Here is a 23276-nt window from a genome sequence, read left to right as displayed (position 1 = left end):
TTAAAACCAGCAGTGCAAATCCCCTGGGAATTTATGCTGTTTAGCCGGCGTGCAATTTTAGGGGCAGATAACCTGCAGGCTGCAGTTCGAGTGACTGTACACCTAGCCATGAAGCATCAACCAACCATCTGTGGCAGAAACACTTGTTAGCTATTCTATTACAGCCCTTTGTCAATGCACTGCTGGATGAAGGCCTCTCCCATTGCATGTTGACCATGGGTGCTGTTTGACCATACTTCACCACGCTGGTTAGCGCGGGTTGAGGAAGAGATTGGGGGCGTGAAGTCTATGACCGTGTCAGATATCACTGGCTAGTGATGTTAGACTTGGCCGGGATTCAAACCCAGATCATAGCACAGTGCTAGAAACCACTCCTGTGTATACCACTCCACCCAGCGTCTTATACATACTGTTGTGCGCACGATACTTTGTCATTTTTGCAGTTCCTGAGGATACATAGCATTTTTGGACAAATGGGATGTTACGTTTTTTCATCAGATGTGAGGCTTTGTGTGCAGTATTATGAAGCTTTTGAAAACATTAATTTTTTTTCAGGATATTCTGGCTAGAGCATAACTACACAAAGTCGTTTCTGTATTCTTTCACATTACAGCATATTGATACACGCAGGCAATGCACATGCACGCATACTTGATGTCTGTGCGTACCCTATAAAATACCGTCGTAAGTCTGTCAAAAGTAAAGCTGCAGCTCTGGAATTGCTTGCTTATGCCACTGCTGGCAAAAGGGCCTCAACTAGCAAGACCCCCTTTAGAGTCTATTTGGTCTACTCTTCCATTCTGATCAGACATCTTGGAAGAGGTGGTAGGATCCACATTTCACCCACCAAACGCGAACTCCCAATCGAAAGTGTGACGTATGTACGTACCTATGTATGTTGAACTTCGTTCGCACCGTACGTAGCCAACCGTGCCAATCGGAGGTGCGGACATACCCAATTATGCTGTTCGCGGTGGTGGAAAGAGGCGCGGGCGATTTACGAAACTGGCCCCTTATTTCATCTGCCGCACCGGGAAAACGAACTTGGCGACATTTTAGATAGTATGTCAAGTCTGCAAACGGTTACACCACGTCAGGCGGCATCCTAATCCTATGCGTGGTCCACAAATCTGTGCAATTATGGACACATTCAGCTCGGACTTGTGTCATCGATCAGCATTTCACCATTGGCCATTATTAATCAGAGCGGTCGCCTTGTGTTAATGGTAGCAATGTTGTTTTAATTATCTGCGTCGCTTTGTTTTGTCCTTGGTGCATTGTGAGCGAGGGTGGGTGGGGAGGGTAGCCCATACATCACTGTCAGTCTTGCATGGTTTACACGCCTCGTTGTGATGCCATTTGGGCCTTTATTAGCCCTGATAAGAAAATGACGTGGTTGGTCTTGACGTGTTCAGTCAGGTAGCAATTACACCGTGGGAAGCAACTGCATGGTTTGTTGTCTGCCATGGAGGCAGAACCATGTCCAGGTGCTAATACAAAAAATACTTGGAATTCTAATTAACCACTTCAAGTGCAGGAGAACCATTCGAATTGGGGGCTTGCACTTCAGATTCAGCTGTGACCTTCATCTGAAGATGCCCTTAAGGGGGAGAGAATGCAATGACATCAGCCTTCTAGAGAATAATTGTGTTACCATCTTTTTGCCCACCTCCATAGATCAATTGCAGCTGATTGCACCTTGGTAGATGCCCTTAAATTCTATGCACGCACGGCCTTGACGATGCCAAACTCGTCCCCACCCACAGCGACCACACTCTTGTGAATTCAAAAATGAACACATTGATGCATACACATAAGCTTGCACACTCACACACAGACACTGAATGCAATCGGGTGCAATCTAAAGCATGATTTAAACGTGGGTCCTTCAGCTTTCCATTCCCAGAGGTGCACAGCGTAAGCTGCGGGAAGGGGGCTGCGAGGAGAGTAACTTGGTATTGCGAGGGTGCGAGAGCGGTAGGTTTCTCACCTCGTCGGTGGGAATCCTGTGCACTGGGGGGATCTAAACGAAACTATTTTAATTTTGCCAGGTAAGGCCCACTCGGCTATATAGCTCTTTTTCAGAAGCGACCTGGCCACAAATAATAGCTTCACAAAGTGGCTTATCACGTGGGTATGTATAGCAGCCAGATACTCTGAAGGCATGTTTCCTAAATGTGGAGGGAAAAACCGGAGGACCCAGAGAAAAATCCACGCGACGATCATACAAACCTTAAATATACAGCAGGCGTTAGGGTCAGGATCGAACCCACGACCTCCTGTATACCAGGCGAGGTAGTGAACATCGTGCCACGGGTGGTGCCCGTGGCCGCGCCCTGCAGATCGGTGGGATCCCTACGTCGGTACTTCACCAAGAAGCTACTGTTGTTGTTTACTCAATTAAACAATTTAATCAAGAGCCTGATTGGTGGGGGTGTATTGATGCACATATTTAATACATTAATACCGATTCTTGAAGCTCAGGATAAAAAAAAATGCGTCAATCACACGTGTATAAGAATCGATGTGTTTTCTAATTGCACATATTGTATGTAATTGTTTTTTATGACCCCACTAAGGACTGCTGCTTTCATCACAATGTTGAAAAAAATAGATGAGTTTTGAGAAAAAACACATTTCATTCTTGAATGAATTGTGATTGTCAATCACGAAAATGGAATTGAATTATGAGAAGGGAGAATCATAGACGTGGCTTTTGCGATTGTTGCTCACTAAAATTCCCCATGTTTAAAAATGTGTCGTTCTCAAAGCCATCAGTAATATACTTGCATATCCTTTCTGTTAATGTTTTGCACATGCTGTGTGGACTTTGTACAACTATAATAATGAAGGGGCCAAAATGTATGTTTACACTTGCAACGCACCTTCAATTAAAAGTGTGTGAAAATACGCAAAGCTTTTCAAGCTGTGGCCTTCTAAAGAGGCGATATACTTTATTCATGTGCAGGGTAATGTTTACATTAGGAAAATTGTGTTAGGGTGACTTAAAGTGCAGGTTTCCAGAATTCTCACATCTCGAGCAGGGCTATATTAAAAGTGTCGTATCCATCATGAGATTTACAACTATTTCACAGTCATTTTAATCCAGTGATGGTAGGCATACACAATCAAACATACACACAGCATAGCACAACATGCAGTATACACAACCAATACGTTTTTTCTTTGGAGATGAGACTCAGGAAATCAAACCTGTCCATGAATTTGGCCGAATTAAATAAATGCTTCTGGAAAACATGGGCCCAGAAGGGCTCATAGGCCAATTGACAGAAATTTTATTATGGTGGCGAGATGTTAACTATCCACCTGGTATGCAGGAGGTCGTGGGTTCGATCCCAATCCCAACAACTCTATATTTGGAGTTTTCATGTTCTCGTAGTCGCATGGATTTTTCACCGAGTCCACATGATAAGCCACTTCGCTGAGCTATTAATTGTGGGCAGGTCGCTTCTGAAAAAGAGCTGTATAGCTCAGTGGACCTTACCTGGTAAAATAACATTTTAGTTTAGATAAGACTCGCATCTTTTTCCATACGAATAAATGACTCACAATTTGTCCACATGGATTAGAGAATATACACAGATTAGATACATCACATTGACTGTTCAGACAAGTTATTGCTTGAATTGAAAATGGCCAGTGGTCGAGACTAAGACTGAAACAGCATCCAAGGTAAGGGGCACAGAGCGGAGTATCTACTGCGACGATGGAGAGATGAGATGCATTGGCGAGATTGATTTGTTATACTTCGTGAGACTGTGAGGAGATGGTGATGGATTGGGGGAAGTCATCGTCCAGTGGTCGATAAGCTCATGGCTAAGGATGAGTGGGCATATGAATGCTGGGACGTGCAGCTGACGATTTGCATGGCATCGTCCCTTCCCCTTGTTGGAAGCCAGCCTCAATGTGCACTCACAGGTGGGTTTGGGAGATGTCGTGTCTTCATTGCTGTGTGTTGTGGAAAACACTGGCGCTCGAGGGGCTTATTTTAAAAAACAGAAAGCCTTCGTTAACCATTAGCAAAATAAGCGTCTTCCATGCGAGTTGCCGAGGTATACTTGCGCAAACGTAAATAGGGCACGCACTACGTTATGCTCAAGTACAATTCGTTCCAAACGTGAGTGGCAACCGTAGATATGTGTATGTTCATCCCATTAAAACAGTCTGTGGCTTTGTCATTATTAACTTTTAATACGGGTACTTCATAAATCATGTTGCTTTGTGAAAGAGAGGGTGTTGCGTGTCCTCGCATTTGACAGTTTGGGTGGGGTAATGGAATCATTATTTTCTTTCATTAAACATTCTATACAATGAAAAAATGCAGCAATTTCATGAACGCTCATCTCAGTTCTTTGCACCGCCATGATGAGTTGACTGCAGACCAATTTCATAGTGCAGGGGTAATGCAGTAGCAGTAATCACTCGCTTGACGTGCAACTTTTCAAGAACGCATCCACCGTATTTAACAAGGAATTGCCATACTGTAATAACAAACGGTGAGCACATTAGTTCGTTCGTTTCTCAGTCCGCTTGTCCTGGTGAGGGTCGCGGCTGCAGCATGTCGAGTAGCTCTTCTTGGGGAATTCCCAGACGTTCCCAGGCCAGCTGAGCGACAAATGTTTTCGATGACACAATTTTTCAGCAACTACTTTGACGGAAAAGTGATGTTTGTGAAAATAAAGTACATGGCTTAGATGTTGTTGAGATGCCATCGCTGAGCTCCTGGGTCTGAATCCAGGCAGCTGCCCATGATTAACCTGGCTTCTCAAGTTTCGTAAGTTTATCGTCTTATTTTGGTCACCGATAACTCGATTTACTCTCAGTTTGGTGAATACTCTACCTTCGAAATATTGGTTTCGATTTCATGGGACAAACATTCTGGGTGATGTGGAATGTGAGATTACCTTGACGAGATTTCAGAACTACTTTTGTGACATCGCCTTTCGAATGATTGTTCTGGCACACGCATCCACGCACTGCTCCTTGAGAGTTCTGAATCGATTCTTCGATGAACCAAGAGATCGGGCACAACAACGAAATTCAGCACAAGGAGGGAGCTGCCAAACCCTCATCGTGAGACGCTCTTCGTCATCGTGGGAACATGAGTACAAAGTTCCCGGGGAGGCTGGGAGAGGCGCCGCATACTCTCGTGTGCTTTGCTGGCTTCCTGAAAGCCATTTGATCAGACACTGTCTGCCCACGGCTCTCCTGCCAGCCACACTCTCTAGACAGCGGTGTGGCTGCAGAGCATTCACATTTACCATCAGTTGACTGTGGTTAGTCTTGAGTTTTTAGTGCCCTCTTTGTTGGACATGCTTTCTGATTCATGGGTGAGTCAGAAGTAACGAGATGCCAGTTTGCTATTCTTGCTGATCATTAACAAAACGTGCTTGTGATGTTTGGTTCAAGTCCACTGGTCTGCAGTGCAGCATGAAACAGATGCTCATTTTGAGAGCTTATAAGATTGTGTAAGAATTGTAAATGCACAGCTCGTGACCAAGACGTGCAGTGTAGGAATTGTTGCTGAATTGTTCAACGTGTTTTAGTGCAGATGTATAATGACTTCATGACGTTAGATTGTAACGAAGATCTATTTTACATGTACGTCCTGTGACAATGCCACAGGACGTGCATGTAGAAGAGGCTACCAGCGTATTGGGCCTTTTTCTTGCTGAAATACAATCTATGTCGTTGAATAATTTTGGCAAGTGCGAAGGAAGATGGATTGGCAGTACAGTAGTTTAATGAAAATGCCTCGTGACATTGCGTTACTGCAATGTGCATGTACAGACGTGGGTGTTAGCCTGTCTAATTAAAATAAATCCTAATATATATCAATGGACACTGTAGCAGTGTAAACTTTGTTTTGAAACACGTTGTGCAGATACTTTAAATCCACACGTGGGAGAGAGAAAAAGTGACATTCTGGGAATGTTTTTTTCCGGTTATGAAGCAATCTTTCAGGGACGGAGCGGTGGTACAGTGGTTAGCGGAATGCAATGTGGGCTCGGTGAGCTGGGTTAAATTCCTGGCCGTGACTAACATGGGAGTAGCGAGGTGATATCTGAACCAGTCCTGCCCCCCCCCTCCTCGACTCCCTTCACCAAATTGCACTGACCAGCCATCGTGCTACAGTGTGGTCAAACACCCCCCCCCCCCCACATGACTGACAATGGCATAAGGGGGCCTTCGTGCAAGTGGATTGGCAAAAGGTTGTATATGAAGAAATATAAATATATATATACAACTTGAAGAATGCAAAGCACTGTGTGCCTTATGAATGTGTGTTTCATTAACAACATCATGTTTGGTGGAACAAAAAAAAAACCTTGCACAGATTTATCACCCCTTGCATACCTTGTACCCTGGCCAGAAAGAGAACACTATCTGTGTAGAATAAACAGAGTGTTTGAGATACTGGCTTGCGTGGGGTTTGCCAAAAGGCAGCGTAACAAAAAAAAACGCACGGTGGGTGGGTGGGTGCTAACGTGCAGAGCTGGGTGGACCGTCCACCACCATGGTCAGATACGATTACAGGCCAGGCATGTATCTGTCTGTGCTCGTGATTAATCACGCGTGTTTTTCTTTTAATGCCTCCTCTTGCTGGAAAGTTAATGAGGGCATCTTGATGCACAGCCGGTATGTAAGTGACAGCTGTGAAACGAGTGCCGTGTTGTCCGGGTTTGTTAGACAGGGGTGTGAAATGATTTTCCCTTGGTTTTTGCTCATTTTACTTTCTCCTTGTGGGACGTGTTAATGGTTATCTGTGTGTCATGAACCCTCAAATTACTTTTAAGTGTTTCTCAATAAATACCGTTTGCCTGGACTGTATTGACATGTGCGTGTACAGCCCTTTGTCCGCTGCTGGATGAGTGCCTGCCGATGCTGTGTGGCTTATGGGAATTATGTGACCGTACCTAACCACACTGGTCCGTGCGGGATGGTGAAGACGGAGAGCATAGAAGTACAGTCCAAGAATGGATGTTGTTGTGCGGTACTGCACTATGCTGTCCACCATGGATAGACTGTCTATAGCCTGTAAGACATGTCATGCATGGTGGTTGCCCATCCTAGCAGGATCCATACTCAAGCCTGCTTAGCTTTTGAGATATGATGAGATCGGCCACATTCTGGCTGATTTGGTCGCAGTAATTGTCCCCTACAGCACTAATTCAGGACAGTTGAGCCATTAGCCAAACAAAGTCTGCAGCATACAAATGCAACAGCTTTCTTTCAGCAGCCAGCAGCAGCAGCGGCAGCAGCTGAGCCATGTACAATGCCAGCTGTTGTCTCGCGCATTGTGAAAAGCATTTATTACGTAGCTCTCCTGGTGCTGGAGACGCACGTGGACTTTGAGGCATTCCGTGGGTTGAAAGGCAGAGACGAACTGCTCGAAGCCAAAGTGATCTAGTCGGACTATCACGGCGCACGTGCCGCAGATGCGTATCTGCTTTCGCAGACAAACCGGCGTTAGCGTGTGACTGAAAAAAGGTTCGGGGAGTTTAACTGGACAGCATTTTGAGTTGAGGCGTTGTTTTTATCGTCACCGCGGTGTGTCTTAATGCATAAACGGAGGAGACGTTTGACATTGAACGATCGCCGCGCGGCGTCTCTACGTTTTAAGTTGACGTGAGTGTCTTTGTCAAATTCTTCTTCGTCGCTTTCCAAAAAAGTGCACTTAGTGAGAGCTTATCGATCGGAACAGATGGCCAATTGATGGCCACGTACCTAACCTCTGCCTGAAATCCGTGGCCTCTGACGCTTTGCGTGGCGGTAAGTGTGTTGTGTCCGTCACGTGCTTAATTTCCTTCATCGAATTAACGTAAAATGCGTGCCGTGCCTATTCATGTCCTGTGCTACAGCGCTTAGAAAGGAACAGTAATTTAATCTGAACCCAAAATTGGTTGGCACACTTCTGTCGTTTTTAAAAAGAGTTGGTTTCTTGGCGATAATCGAAGTGCTTGGTCGTAATCGTGTTTTCATTTGTACACCTGTATAGCAGGTATATTCTCCGTTATTGTTTGATATTTTTAAATTATTAAAGGAGAATGTTTTCTTCATTTGGCACATTATGCTTGCACCAGCTGAAATGTATTCTCTCAGTTCTTGGACTGCTCAATCCGTTGCTTCCTTCTTGACTCCGATTCATTTGCATGAATTCTAGATTTGAAGCTTTCGTGACTGCAAGGATTCATATTCCGACTGCTCAATCCGTTGCTTCCTTCTTGACTCCGATTCATTTGCATGAATTCTAGATTTGAAGCTTTCGTGACTGCAATGATTCATATTCTTAGGTTTTTTTCGGAAACGTCGTGATTTTTTATTTTTATTTTACTTTACTTTTATTATTTTAATGTTTTACCTACGTGACTTTACCGAAAAAACCTAAGAATATGAATCACATGCATGAGATTCCCTTGCATGAGGATGAGGTTAAGAACTTGCATCTTGGAATCCCTGCCTCACTTGATACAGCAAATCTGGCTGTGACGGTCCCACCTGATGACGGAGACTTGTGTTGCCTCCGAAACGTCGTGATTTTTATTATTTTATTTTTATTAATTTTAATTTCATTTTTTTACCTACGTGACTTTACCGAAAAAATTAAGAGTATGAATCCTTGCAGTCACGAAAGCTTCAAATCTAGAATGAATGGAAAGAGGCAACGTGAGCGCATTACTTTGCCAAGAGGGGATATAAACTCCCACTAGGTAACATTTAAAAGCAGAGTTTTGTTTTAATCATTGTAAATGACAGGCTAATTATGCTGTGGTATTACATTTCACCGCTATAATTATGCCTGCAAATAGATTTTTTTGTCTTTTTCAATCCACGATCTCCAGTTGATAGCATTATAATTGACAATTACGCCGTACCTTTAGTCAATATAACTTTACGTCTGCTGTTTGAAAACCAAAAATGTAATATAAGCTTTGAGATTGGTCATTTACGTTCATTTAATATTAACGATGGGCATGCTGCCTCCATCCATTGCTGGGGTTCTTTCAGCCTTGTACATTAATGCCCGTGCTATGTCCACTGGTATGTGAAAAGGTTATTATGCGATGTTAGTTTGAACACATAACCGTAGCTTATTACAGTGTCCATTTCCAGCGGTGTAATTGAGCACGTAATAGGCCTGTTGACTAAAATTGCCCCTGGGGCTGACTGGATCCTGTCTGTAACATTATGCAGCAATTGCAAAGGTAAATCATACCACGGATGTGTTTGATACTTTAATTGTACTGTATTTGGCCACAATGTACACGCGGTAGGTCGTATTTATTTCAAAACATACATTGCCATTTTTTTAGAATACAGTAACATTAATAATGTTGTACTGTGGATCAATGGTGCATCGATAGCCACCGCATATCCATTACAACAGAATAACCCCCAGCCAGCCAGCGTATGTTCAGACACAATCAGCCTAATGGAACGTTGAAGCCCTGAAGGTAAAGGTCAGCCCATCACATAGTGATCATTCCACTACAAGTGAAGCACCTCAATATTTCAAGGGGTATTTGTGCCACTTTTCTTCGGCACTGCCCAGAAAGTGGACGAGGGAGGAGGGGGGGCGAGGCACCCAACACACAGAATCCCTCAATGGAGTAACTAAAGTCACGTAACTAACTTAATAATTTACACCCCTATGTCAGTCCACCCCTGAATGAAGGCCTTCCCATGCCATTCATTTGGGGGGGTTATTTGTCGATTTGCCACCACGCTGATCAGCATGGATTGGCCAAGAGGAGGCTCAAGATGGTTTCAGATATCACGTGCTGTTGATGTTGCTGATGTTAGCAGTAGCCTGGGAATCAAATGCTGGTCACTGGTTGCATAGCACAGCGCGTGAAACCGTAGCACCAACACTCCATCCATACCCAAATGGAGCATTTTATAATTATTGGTAGATAGTAGGCATGTAATTTCCAACTCAGTGAATTTCCTGGCAACTCGATGAATCGCCACAATTTTATTATAGTGGTTGCAGGTGGGTACGTCAGTCTAATTTATTCAACGAATGCAAATTGTAAATAATATTATCATACACGCACAATTTGATGCATGTGTCAGGAGCATACGAATTAATATTAATCAATGAACCGGTGCATTGCAGTCTACGGAGTGGATAGAGGCACTGCAAGAATATATTATAACCCACCATTTGTTTGAACAGTTTAATGAGACTCAAACTTGCTGCTACATGAACTGCGCGAGGCCATTGATAAGCTTCTACACCACGGTAGCACCATTTGAATGCCATACAGAAGAAACAATTCCTTTTGCATAGATGCTAATACTATTGAGGATGAAAAGCATTATTTTTTGTAATAAGTGGCCAGACATTGTGCTGACCCTACAAAATTGGACGTTTTGTTTGGGGACAGGGGCGGTAGCTGCGGATGCAGAGCAGAGGCCACGACCCCTGGGCAACGGTGAGCGGCCACCAGTCGAGAGTGGGATTTTATTTTGCCGATTGGGCCAGCCTGCTGTCGCTGTTGGGGTATAATGGCCGGATTAGTGGCTCAGTTCGGGCAATTCTGGTCTTGTTTTCTCTCTTCCTGAGCAGCCATGCGTGGGGATGGCAAATTCCGGATTTGGGGTGAAATAAATGGGGCACATTATTTGTGAGCTCGTGGGAGTGCTTTACATACCTAACTGTTGGCCGCACATCTCACGCTGACACAAGTGAGACGCTCTGTTTGCCAGAACCGCTCACTTTGATAACATGAAAGTGTAGTATAATGGATTAATTGCAAGTTAACTTTGTTACCGCTTGTGAACAATTCACCCGGAATGTGCCTGATCCCGTCCGACCTTAGAAGTTAAGCCGGCATGAGCTTGGACAGCGCTTGCGTGGGTGACAACTGTTCATCAAACAGGTGTAGTAGGCGTTCTGGTGAGGGCAGCAATATCCATTGTTTTGTCCTACCCCCACATTTACCAATCTGCACTGACCAGCATGGTGAAGTATGGTCAAATAACCTCCACTACCTTCATGGCATGGAGAGGCACTCGTCCAAAAACATTTGAATGATGTACGCTCTAAATCGGCAACAAACAGAAGCTATGAAAAGTTACCGCGTGTTTATGTCTATTTTTTTATTTTAAAAAATTTAGAATTCGAACAGATGAAAAAATATATCGATTTCTTTAATATATCTAGCTGGTGGTATACATGAATTATGGGACTGTGGCAGAATTCACAACTTGGGGTTATGGTTACCAAAAAGTGATCATCAGTTTAATAGAATAATGTTTGATGTATATGACTGAAATGCATGGCTCTCACCATGAGAGAAAAAAATCTACTTAACGTGACCTTCAACAGCTCTTGTAATTACAACCGTTATCACCGTGTTATTTTTAGAATCTTATTTTTTTCAGTGCAACCTTTCGAGCGATGACATTTCCACACTCTGTGTGTGGGGGTTTCCTCAATATAGTCCAGAAATTGTGGGTTTAAGCTGTCTTCCGTGCCGCTGATACGATCGGGCGCATAGGGCACGCGGAGACGCACTACAATACACTCTCTTGTTGATACCAGACAGAGAACATATCTGACGTAAGCCCGGTGCTTATTGTGAAAACAACGGATCATTGTTCACTGGAAAATGTGGCGTGCCAGACTCTGCCGCGTGTTTTAGCCGCTTGTAAACGTTACAAGTCGAATTTTGTTCCTGCATCAGTTTGGCTGAGTACGGTGAATTATAACAATCGCCGGGTATTCTGCCAAATGCGAATACTCCCTGCAGCTATTACTTGTAACAATTCTAAAGTAAATTAGATTGTCAAAAACATTTTAACTCGTATGTCATTTTTATAATAGCACTCGGTTTACACGGATTTATTGCTCTTACATCATTATCGTCATCGTCATCATCATAAGTGTATTATCAATGATGAAGCTGAACTAATTTCCATTGTGGTTCTCTCTCTCTCCTTAGCCAGTTTTACTGCTTGGCTCAATCTCAATGTTCCAATTCTGTAACCACTGCATTTACCTACCGGGTATTCTGGCTTCCCCTACACATTTTATCGTTCTACTTGTGTGTCCGTCGCCAAGCCTGGGATTCTCATTCTCACCGCGTTCAAACCACTGGAGTCTTCTTTGCTTAACTTTGTATGAAATAGATTTGCACTCTGAACCGTTTTATACTACTATGCTATGAAAAGTCTGCAAAAAAATAATCATGAATATATATGTGTTAAGTACGGGTGTTTATGGAGTGTGTTTGTTCCGGAGATTATCCCTAAAAGGAAGCAGGAATTGTGGCGGTATACAGAGGCATACAAAGGTGCAACAGGGCTGCATCAAATCCATTGTGTGTGGCCACTGAAGCGTGGCCTCCGTGCCACCCTACAGGGCAGTAGTGTTTATGTGCAGCTCATAAATAGATGGGACTTGTTAAACAGATCATTCAGCGCCGTCATTTCGAGAGAGTTATTGGATGGCTCTGAGCACTGGGAAGTACATGGGTGGCGTGCGACGCCTGTGACATTTTGGCACAAGAGATCCAGCCGCAGCAGCTGGAATAACCATCGCGGCTTGTGCCCAATAAGCAGAGCTGACACGACATCAATAGCACGCATGGAATACATCTCGCGGGCAACATTTTCAAACAAATGATATCGATTCTAAATCGCGGACATCTCGGCGGGAAGGCCTGTCATTAATTGATTCACTTTAGCACAATGGTACGGAGAGAGGGTGAACCCAGTTGTAATTATTGCAGGCAACTAAACATGATAAACAAAAGACTGGACTGTGATTTATTTATATTGCCTTAGGCAAGTCCTACATCATGGCAATATAGCCATGCCTTTATATGTGTTTAGTGCCTGCCCATTAGAGAAGAGGGCAGTATAGCTGGCACTTAGACCCACCAGCTTGTAATAATTAAATAACTATTCACATTCACTTTTTTTTCACACTCTCATTATTTGCCACCCCAGGGATCGACCCACTAAAGCCAGTACTGTTGCCTCCATCATTTCGCCATCTCTTCAAAAAATTCCCACCACAGCTAGCTGCCGAAAGTACTTGCTAAAGCCAGGCCTATAATAGGCTGCAGTTGTGTCTGCAGCCTTGTTGTTGTTAACTGTGCATGACGACCGCAGGCGTGAACACTGCTCGCCCCCCTCCTCTATCTATCCCACCGTCCTGTCCGCTATCCTGCTGTCTCCCAGCCATATGGGTCGTGATCTCTGCTACTCGCTCAACGAATGTCAATGGAGAGTGATGGGAGCCTGCCTGCCTGCCCTATCTGCGCTGACCTGTTTGTTTCTCAGCCCACGCACACGAAATTGTTTTGGTTCTTTAGAACTGCTTTTTGTGTTCAGTTTGTTGTCCTTCCCCCGCAACTCTGATTAGCACGGTTGGCTACGTTCAACATACATACATTTAGCTTCACGGCACTTGGGAAAACAGTTGTGGTGATGTTTCAGGTAATTTGCTGTGCCAAGTCAACAGGTACAGCCATTAGGAAAATTACACCGCTGTGGGGGGATCGAAAATCCTGGATTTCATTTAATGGACTTGAGCAAGTTAGGCAGCTGTTCAATTACTCCCAGTGTGTGAGTTGCACAGTGGGACGTCGCAGGTGGTCTCTGCCACAGTGGAGAATGGCCCCTGGCATTAGAAACGTATAATTTCCACTATCTCAAAGCCACCACTGGAGAGTGAGAGAGAACATAATGGCCCCGCACGCATAGTACACCTGAGATTGTACCGTGAGTGAAAGGTGAGAGAGAGTTGATGATGCCTTCTTAAAAACGTGTGCTATGCACATAAATCAGACAAAATATTTAATCTCTGCATAAAAAATAAAAGTGCATTATTGTTTTCGCCTCTCACCTATGGGCCTTGCAAACCATTGCTCATGCATTTCTTTAAGCAGACTAACTCTTTGATTGGTTTCGACTTTCTCCGTGTTATCAGCAGAGTGCTTCTACACAAAGGAGCAATGCAACAACACAAGATAATCTATCCCACTTAAATCCACACTAGCCTCAACAACGTGCATGCATGCATGCACACACACCAGTTGCAAGCACAAGACAAATACCTTTTGTAAGTGCTGTTCGCGAGCACTCATCCGAAAACCACGCTGGCCACCTTTGTTTTCCCAGTGCTGATTTACACACTACACTAATTATTAATTTAAGGCTGAGTCGACCTAGGTGAGAACCAATTCAGATATTCGTCACCGATAGTGGCTGTGAGCGGGCATCGAATTCGTGTTGCAATCACACAAACAAAGACAAAGATCCCCCGCATAGTCTGAACAGACTGTTGAGGCAAGTGGTGTTAGCGAGCACCACTACACTACGGCTCCCCACACACACACACGCACACACCAGTTATATTGTTGCGTTATCTTTCCAATGAGTATCATGACATGGTCACTCACTCAAGTCTGTCGTCATTTATTTTGCGGCTGAAACATTTTTTTAGAAATGTAGCAACTACGAAAGTGCTAATTAGTAAGTGCTGATTGACAACTTCCATAATGAACGCCGAGGTTTCGTAGGCCATTGCAGATGCTTTTGAAACACTCCCGCGTGTCGTTTTCTGCAGATCACTTTTTCCTTTGCTCTGGTGTGTCAATCGACTGTCTTGATGTGCAACAATTGTAGCCGTGCTGAGTGCACGTGCAGCAAGTGAGCCTGATTTTATAATGCAGATTGTCAACTGATTAGACGAGCTGTCTGGTGATCTGGTGAAAGTCAATATGCCACTTACGTTTGCTGTGCGTGTGTGTGTTAAATCCCTCGTGGCATTGCACATTTTGCTTCCGTGGGTTGTGCACTGCTCACCAGCTCGCTGCTTTAACATTACAGCATGAACGTAACGTAACTTGTATGACAGGTGTACAGCGGTGAATCGTTTTAACCTGATTTTGAAAGCTAACTTGTGAATAAGGTAAGGCTACAGGGCACGGGGCTGTCTCGAATTGAATGTCGTTCATCTACAAAAGCTGCACTTTCCCCACAGCCTCCACACCCTCGTGTTTTAAGTAGCTTCTAACTGCTTGCCTTTGTGGTCACACTGATAGAACCCAGCAATCCATCTCGCCTTTGGCAGAAAATTGGCGTACCTTTGAAGGCGGTTGTCTGGCGTGAGTTTAGATTTCACCTGCTAGGTTTAGAAGAGGGCAGTTTCTGTAATAATGGTTCGTTTACCATTTAAAAAATGCATTTATCAATTTATAGAGTGGCTAAATGCAACCGCATCCCGAGACGCATTGCAAAGGTGAAACATTACATTTGTTGCTGGTAAGGGGTTGGAGTTGGGGTCGTGAGAGAGAGAAAGACGCGAGAGAGGACAGGGTTCAGCACTGCGACAAAGCAGCCAAGGCCCAAACTTAATTTGGAGCTTTCGTGACTGCAGGAATTACTCTTTGGTTCTTTCGGTAAAGTCACGTATAAAGAGAAAATAATAAATTAAATACTAGCCCCCTCTCTCTATTTAATGCCTCGACACAGAGGCGTGGTTTCTCTGTGTGCCTATGTTTGTCTCTCTCTATGTATCTTTGTGATATCTGTCTGCTTATATGTCTGCCTATATGTCTCTGGTTCTGTGTTTTATCTCTCTCTCAAATTTAGAATTCTCAGGAAGAACGTAATCAACCAGGTAGGGTGTTTACTGTTATGTTATCCGACTCTCTGTTGTATTACATTACATTTCTAAGTAGACTAGATTTGTCTTTTTATTTCATTTATACCTGATGATGATTGCTTGTGTTGCAATCGAAATGTCGTATGCTAGTATTTTATTTATTATTTTCTCTTTATACGTGACTTTACCGAAACTGCCAAGGGCCCAGCTGACGGCAACGGGAGACCAGGGACAAACGGGGGCAGCACCAGGGTCCTTGGAGATCCCTTGGGTTGCCAGGGATCTTCACCAACCAAGCTCAGGGCAGACCAATTGGGGGTGGGGTGGTGAGGAGGCGTTTTTGGGAGTTAATTTTTACGTCGTGAAAGTACAATCCGAATGGGCCCATAGGCCGATCAACAGTTATGTTTACGCGTGGACCTGCAGTGTTCAACAATGGCGCATAATTATAATTAAGTTTTAGTGAGAGTACATACCCCGGGGTTATTTTTTTAGAGCTAGCTCTTTTGTTTTGCAGAGCGCAGCTGTTTCACTTATAAATCCCATTTGACAGACAAGATTCTGAATTAATATCAAGCAAGTAGACCTTTGTGTCTGCCCTCGCTCGTCACGCAAAGTGAAGTGCACCACCTGTAGATAATGGAACTGGGGAGGTTTCATTTTCATTTACCGATAAGAGCGATGTCAAAACACAAGTAGTCCATTTGAATAGGTCACTGAGGCATGCAGCCACGGTGTAGTGGGTTGGCACAGCGGATTTGCAATGCAGAGTTCACCAGTTCAACCTCCCGGTGTGGCACTTGAAATAATCGGCAAGTTTCTTAAATCTTTCCACCTCTGTCCACTCAACAGCATAAATGGGTCCACCACATTTCGATTTAAAGCTTTCGTGACTGCAGGGATTCATCTTCTTGGTTCTTTCGGTAAAGTCACGTAGAAGGGAAGTAATAAAATAATAAAAATAAAACATAATAAAATGAAATAATTCTCACGACGTTTCGGCTACAACGCAAGCAGCCGTCTTCAGGTGAAGAAGACGGCTGCTTGCGTTGTAGCCGAAACGTCGTGAGAATTATTTCATTTTATTATGTTTTATTTTTATTATTTTATTACTTCCCTTCTACGTGACTTTACCGAAAGAACCAAGAAGATGGGTCCACCACAGTTGGTCGATTGGCTTTGTCGTGTATGGTGGAGGTATGTGTAGGTGCAGTACTCCCACCTCTTCCAAGACATCTGCCCGGCGTGGAAGAGCAGGCCAACATACCTTTTTTAGAGTGCGTCTTCAAGAACTTTCTCCTGTTCGGAGACCCTTCTGCCAGCAGGAGCTTGAGCGAGCAGTTCAAGGCTGCGCCTTTAGCCTCTTTTTTTTATGCAGCGCGCAGGCAATGAGTAGAGGAATAGTCTTCTTGGTTCTTTCGGTAAAGTCACGTAGAATGGAAATAATAAAATAATAAAAATTTAACATAATAAAATAATTCTCACGACGTTTCGGCCACAACGCAAGCAGCCGTCCTCAGACTCTGTCTTCCCGACAGACCTGTTCTCCACCTGAGGACGGCTGCTTGCGTTGTGGCCGAAACGTCGTGAGAATTATTTTATTATGTTTTATTTTTATTATTTTATTATTTCCATTCTACGTGACTTTACCGAAAGAACCAAGAAGATGAATCCCTGCAGTCACGAAAGCTTTAAATCGAAATAGAGGAACAGTGTTTGAGCATGGCGACTGATCGTCAAGCACAACAACTGATAATCATCACCATGAGCTTTGCAAACGTCAGGTGGCAGAGGCTTTTTTGCGAGAATGCGAATAAATCGTGCCAAGTATGCATGCAGGCACGAGTGGAGATAAAGAATGCTTGAAAGTTGTTCACACGCTCGTTGATTGGTTATGGGTTTATGCTTGATTTTTTTTGCTTCTAAACGTGCCCATTCATTTACTGAAATATGTTTAAACTTACAGCTCCAAAACGCATGGTAGCATCATGCTAAAGTGTGCTTCTGGTTACGTTTGTTGCGCTTTGATGGTAACTTGTCCTTCTGTCAGATGTACCAAGTTTAGAACATGTATGCGTGCTGGATATACTAATTAATTGGTCTTTTACAGTCAATCGTAATCAGTTGTTTTTCCTAAAATGCACACACCAATTAATAAGTGGGATAATCCATAATTTACAATGTATGTATACTTACATGTCTGTCTATAGTTTTCTGGTTAGATTTTTGTTTCTATTTCATTTATACCTGATGATGATTGCTTGTGTTGCAATCGAAACGTCGTGAGAATTATTTTATTATGTTTTATTTTTATTATTTTATTATTTTCCTTCTACGTGACTTTACCGAAAGAACCAAAAAGTAAAATGTATGTATACTGTATACAAATGGCTTATTCTAGGAGTTTGACATTTTGGCCATTGGAACAAAAGAAAACTGTGTAAAGGAGGAAAAAAAACTACAAAATACAAACGAGACCGTTTTAAAATCGTGATAATGTAACCAACTCTTGATTGGAATCGTGGCCCCAAATTGTGACGATCGACTGAATCACCGGAAGGTAAAATGTTCCAATGCCTATTAAGTAATTATCAGAAGATTGAGAATGAAATGAGGTTTTTAGTCTGCATTGATGTTTTTAAAACAAGTATACTTTCAAGCTGCGTCGCTAAACAGCATTTCACTCTTGCGACAAGATTTTTTGTTTTTAACAAAAGCATGCATACAATGTAATTGTTTTGCCGCCCAGCAATAACACTCGGCTATCATTGGCACGATGACCGCCGTTGGTGGTGCAAACTTAAGACTAAGAGAGAGAGATTGCCAATTGGCACAAACCTGCGCATCACTTGCACCGCACAGGCTGCAAGCTGTGCCCCTTTCCTGCACGCATGCATGCATACATGCGTATCTATAGGTGTATTTTGGTCTTGACATGCATACACAACTCGGTCACATAGAACACATTTGTTCCTGGCTGAAATCTACATCGGTGGCTGGGAGATAGCATCCTATGTATGTAAATAGAACTTCTTTCGCACCCTACGCAGCCAATCGCGCTAATCGAAGGTGTGGGGGAAGGAAAACAAAAGCAGTCACTCTGCTTGCCAATGAGCCGCTTTGGTCGGCTTTGGCGGTTTGGATTCTTTGCTGCCTTGGATTTTCTGCAGAACACTTTTTGTTACTAAAATTATGCCATCTAGAGTGCCGTCATTCGACAAAAGAAGGGCACTGCACGTGGGTGTCCCAAATCGCCAAGATTGACCACATCTTAAAGCTAGAATACTGACGATGATTAATTCAGAAATAAAATCTTACGCTGTGGGGGCTAAATATTAATGAATTTGCATTGTAACATTTCATTTGATTGTAGTCTATTGATCTGGAGCATTTTCTTCGCAAATGATAAAGCGGTCATTTTGAGTCCGTTTAAGTCTTGAGTAGAGGCGTTTCCGCGTATGCTGATTACATTTAGAATCAGGATATGTATTATTTATACTGGAGGAATCCGATGAGCTGATAAAGTTCTTCGTCGCAGATGTCCAGTGGCAGTGGGTCAGAACGTTACAACAACAAGCAATACACGATAGGAGTGCAAAGTATAGGAAAGGCGAGTAAGTCGCTTAAAGAATCTACAAATAAAACGAAACTATTTTATTTTACACTAGCTGTGCACTCGGAGATCATTATAATGCTAAAATTAATTTAAATGACAAGTCTATATCCCTTGAAATTAAAATTCTTCTCGTCACATCCACCAGCCTCCAATATCGTTCTGCCAAATGCTTACATCCTAGTATCCTACCCTTGGTCTCTCTACTCCTGCCCTGCGCTGGTAGCTTCGCACTCCATGGAAACTGTAGCTCCTTCATTTCTTCTCAACACAACGATCAAACCGTCGTCTCTCTCTCTTTTCGGCATGCTAAGCCTCGACCTCCCTTACATTCTTGACAATATTAGAGATCATTGTGAAGGCTCTAACTTCTTCATTCAAACTTCTTTCCCTGCGATATATTCCCAACATCCATCGTCAGCGTCGTATTTCTGTCCTTTCATGTGCTCTTCTTTCGTGCCCATGTCATTGCACCATCGTGCATCATCGGCACTCGCCGTATGACCGTTTTTTAAATATATATAATCAGTTTTACTTGCATCTTCATGTACAAGGAATTGGTCACATGAGTGTATGGGTGCATAATGAGCGAAAGGCACCTGGAGAGAACCACAGCAACAATAATGATTGTGGTAATTGTGCTTGAGCCAATCTAGGACCCTAACAAGCAAAAGGAGTGTGGTTTCAGTGGGCAATTACCAAAATCGATCAGTGCTGATCAGCCTAATTACGTTGGGGCTCTGGTGCCATTCGAAAGAGCTCACGTGTTTAGCTGTCCACTCCAGTCGCCAGCGCCAAGTTTGTCCATCCCTTAGAATTTACACAACAACAAAAACGAACAGCAACTAATGATGAGATTATTCTGTCGCATGGCAATAGCAACATTTACGTGGGTAGATCAGGTTTTGATGTTTTAGTCAAGAACATCGGATGTGGAATCAATTTGTGTCGTCTGCCAGAGAAGTCAATATGAGGGGCGACTGTTCGATTGCATGAAGTTTGCCACAGTTGTGATGGGAATTCTTTTTTAATTGCCACTTGTGCATCAGACATTTTAGATCGCCCATGGGAAGGTTTGATGCAGTTTATCATCAATAACTGCTGCCGGGATAATGCGAAGCCAGGAGGTGTTCTTGAAAATGTGATTGTTTGAAAACATTCACATTATAATTATCTCAAAATGCACATTTGTTTCTGAAAGCTGACATTATTTGACACGCCAGCGCAGTGGTCACTCTTGCCTCCCAAGCGTTGGAGAGAAAGAAACAAAAAAATGCACCCTGCTCATATTTGCACACCTTTTAGCCTAATAAACTAAAAAGGAGAACTTAACATCCTAGTTCGATCCGTCAGCACGACGCTGCCGTCTCGACGGCCCGCACAACAGAGGTCGCAAACGGGTTTTGATTCCTTACCCGTATCCGTACCCGGCCGCACCAGGGTCGCAAATGAGAACCCGTACCTCTACCCGGCCGGGTACGGGTACCCATACGCTACCCGTACCCTACCCGAAATGAGTGACAAACGGTTACTCACCAGTGACTCACGGCCTACCCGTACCCGTACCCGGCCGCACCAGGGTCGCAAACGGGTATCCGTGGCGGGTACGGGTAGCCGGGTATCGGGTAGGGTACGGGTATCGGGTACCCGGTTGCAACCTCTGCCGCACAAGCGGCCACCAGCGCAAGTGGCCACCCCTCCTCCCTCGTGAACCCTTGCGTGGCCTGGCCAATCAGGAAGTCAACCAAATCCATGCGGAGGCTGGCCTGAGAGGGGCCAGGGAGAAGTAGCGGCGGTGGCGAGAAGGCTGGAGCTGTGTTTTCCCCCCTCCTCCTCCTCTCTCATTCGTTGCCCTGTAGGGGCATTGCATGATTGCGTGGCTGCACGGGAAGTGGACAAACACAGCCCAAGCCGCCTCGCTGGGCTTTGTGCCTTGAGATGTTCACGTGTGGAAGGGGGGCAGCCGGAGACGGGACACGCGGGGCAACAGACGTGCTCGTGATCGGCGGATTAAAGAGGTGACGCTTCCAAGGAATTTGTTTTCTGCTTGGAAATGAATGGTTAGTAACATCGGTATGCGCCAATGGAGGTGCAGTGCTGAAATGCGGCATCGTAGTTTATATTTTTTTTATTTTGCTCGTGTTGCAACAAGTTACTGCTTAAGTTGTCAAAAGGACGAAATCTTTCTTCGGTAATCCAATACTTTGAGGCAGCTCTGCCGAGTTCTTTAGTGGATCATAGTGCATGGGCATTATGGTAATTATTACTGTCGTTACATCAAACTGCAGTTTTGCTCTAAAGCTTTTTGTGATTTGGATCGGATGTTCAGATTGTTTTATATATACCAACACGAGTTCAGTTTTTTTCTCTTCTTTTCTCATGGAATTGCTTGTCAAAGTACAGAGCCACACTCGTACTGTACTGTGGTGGAATGACTGCGATGCCATAACGTTAAAACACACTTTATAGCTGGTCATAAAATGTGAGATGGATAACCGTACCAAACCTAGTCTGCAAATAAAACATTGTCACTTTACAGTGGTGATGTTGGATTCGGTGCGTGGCTTATTTTGGCAAGGTGACGGTTGAAATACACAATGAAATGGAAAAGACACTAAAATCTGTGAAACCTAAATGAAGAGTCCCGCTTCAGTAACACCTTCACAAGTTTATCCTAACCTTGAGAGCGGCCGGTGCGCTTTGACTGTGCAACTGCAACTCTCTCCCTGCGGCTTGGCAACTTGCTGCCGATGCCGGCTGTGGAGCCGGCCATCGGGTGCACTCATTTGGCACGTGGCAGGTGCGTGTGTTGCTTGCTTGTGTGTGTGTGTTTTTTTTAAAGGAATGTTTTTGGATGATTTTGGGAGCTGGGGAGGAGATGGAGGGAGGGAGGCATGGGGCATGGGGGGCAGGGGGGGGGTGAATGAAAGGCTCCGATTGTCCCTGTCGACGTGGATGGGAGGTGGGAAGTCGGGATGGATGGGGGAGAACATGGGTGTGTGGTGTGTGGGGGCGCTGGAGGAGGATATCGCACCTGAGTTGTTGGCACCATTTTGTGGAAGGTCATTAGTGAAAGAGGGTAGAGGGCCGTGTCCAAGTTTTTGGGTTGAGGGGCTTTTTTGTGTTTTAAGCTCACAAGAGCTGCTTTGTGCGTGTGCTGTTTTGGAACGTTTTGCCTTTGTAGGCTCGCAGGGAAGGCAAAGTGTTTTTTGTTGTTGATGCTTATATTTTTTTCTTAGATTCTCTTATGAGGCCTATTGCTGTGCCCGTTGACGCGCAAGTTTAAATTGCGCGCGTGCCTTTGTTTCTGGTGAATACCTCGAGTTAACTTGCTCCAAAAAATGACCCTAAGTTTGAAACAAACTCTCACGTTGTCATTTTTTTTATCAGGGCACAGTTTCTCATCCACGCCTGGGGGAGTAAATATTGTGCAGTGACCTGTGCGGTTTTGTAGTGACGAGAGGCAATGGGTGGCTTCCATCCCTTTCCTTGTACCCTTTGTGTTGAATTAGCCCCCCCCCCCAAACCTTTTTTGAAGTAGAATTTATGGTGCCCCCTTGAGTGCTTGGCAGAAGAGTGTCTTGGCAATTTCCAATGCACTTGTGTGCGTTTTGTCTTGTTTGTTTGAGGTCTGAACATTTGGTTCTTCGTTCCAACAAATGGGGCCCCTTCATCTGTGTTTTTTTGTGAGGTTGTAGCCATTCAAAATACAATCCCGTGTTTCATACTTATTACTTGAGCCTGCAGCGCTAGCTTATATTAGTTGGGAGACCTTAAAGGCCAGTAAACTGACTAATTCTTGGGGTCGGAAGAAGACTCAACACGATCACCTAAATATGATCTGCTTTAAGAAAGAAAATTGGACAAAATGTTTAGCTCAACCGTTAAAAATGTAAGAACGCTGACAAGGTTTTTTTTTAAGGTTGACAAGTGTTAAGCATTAATGCCCATGTTCGATAGTTATAATAACAGTATACTGTTTACAGTCCGTTACCATATATGTTTCAGATAGGCTAC

General features: G+C 44.0%; 1 protein-coding gene across 5 annotated transcripts in view; it reads left to right on the top strand.

Annotated features, from left to right (window-relative positions):
• Positions 1 to 23276, top strand: part of LZTS2 (leucine zipper tumor suppressor 2) — a 68707-nt gene that overhangs the window by 26355 nt on the left and 19076 nt on the right. Inside the window, exon 1 of one of the 5 annotated variants that reach the window (XM_078861601.1) lies at positions 21214 to 21277. The exons of 3 other annotated variants lie outside the window; for them this stretch is intronic. The gene's annotated coding sequence lies outside the window, so the exon portion shown is untranslated. Of the gene's footprint in view, positions 1 to 21213; positions 21320 to 23276 lie in introns of those variants that run through there. One more of the 5 variants, XM_078861599.1, reaches the window with a different exon arrangement.

The sequence above is a fragment of the Lampetra fluviatilis genome, chromosome 12 (assembly GCF_964198595.1).
Source record: "Lampetra fluviatilis chromosome 12, kcLamFluv1.1, whole genome shotgun sequence".
NCBI classification, from domain to species: Eukaryota; Metazoa; Chordata; class Hyperoartia; order Petromyzontiformes; family Petromyzontidae; genus Lampetra; species Lampetra fluviatilis.
The sequence above is the reverse complement of the archived record's forward strand: the minus strand, read 5'-3'. Positions and strand labels throughout refer to the sequence as shown.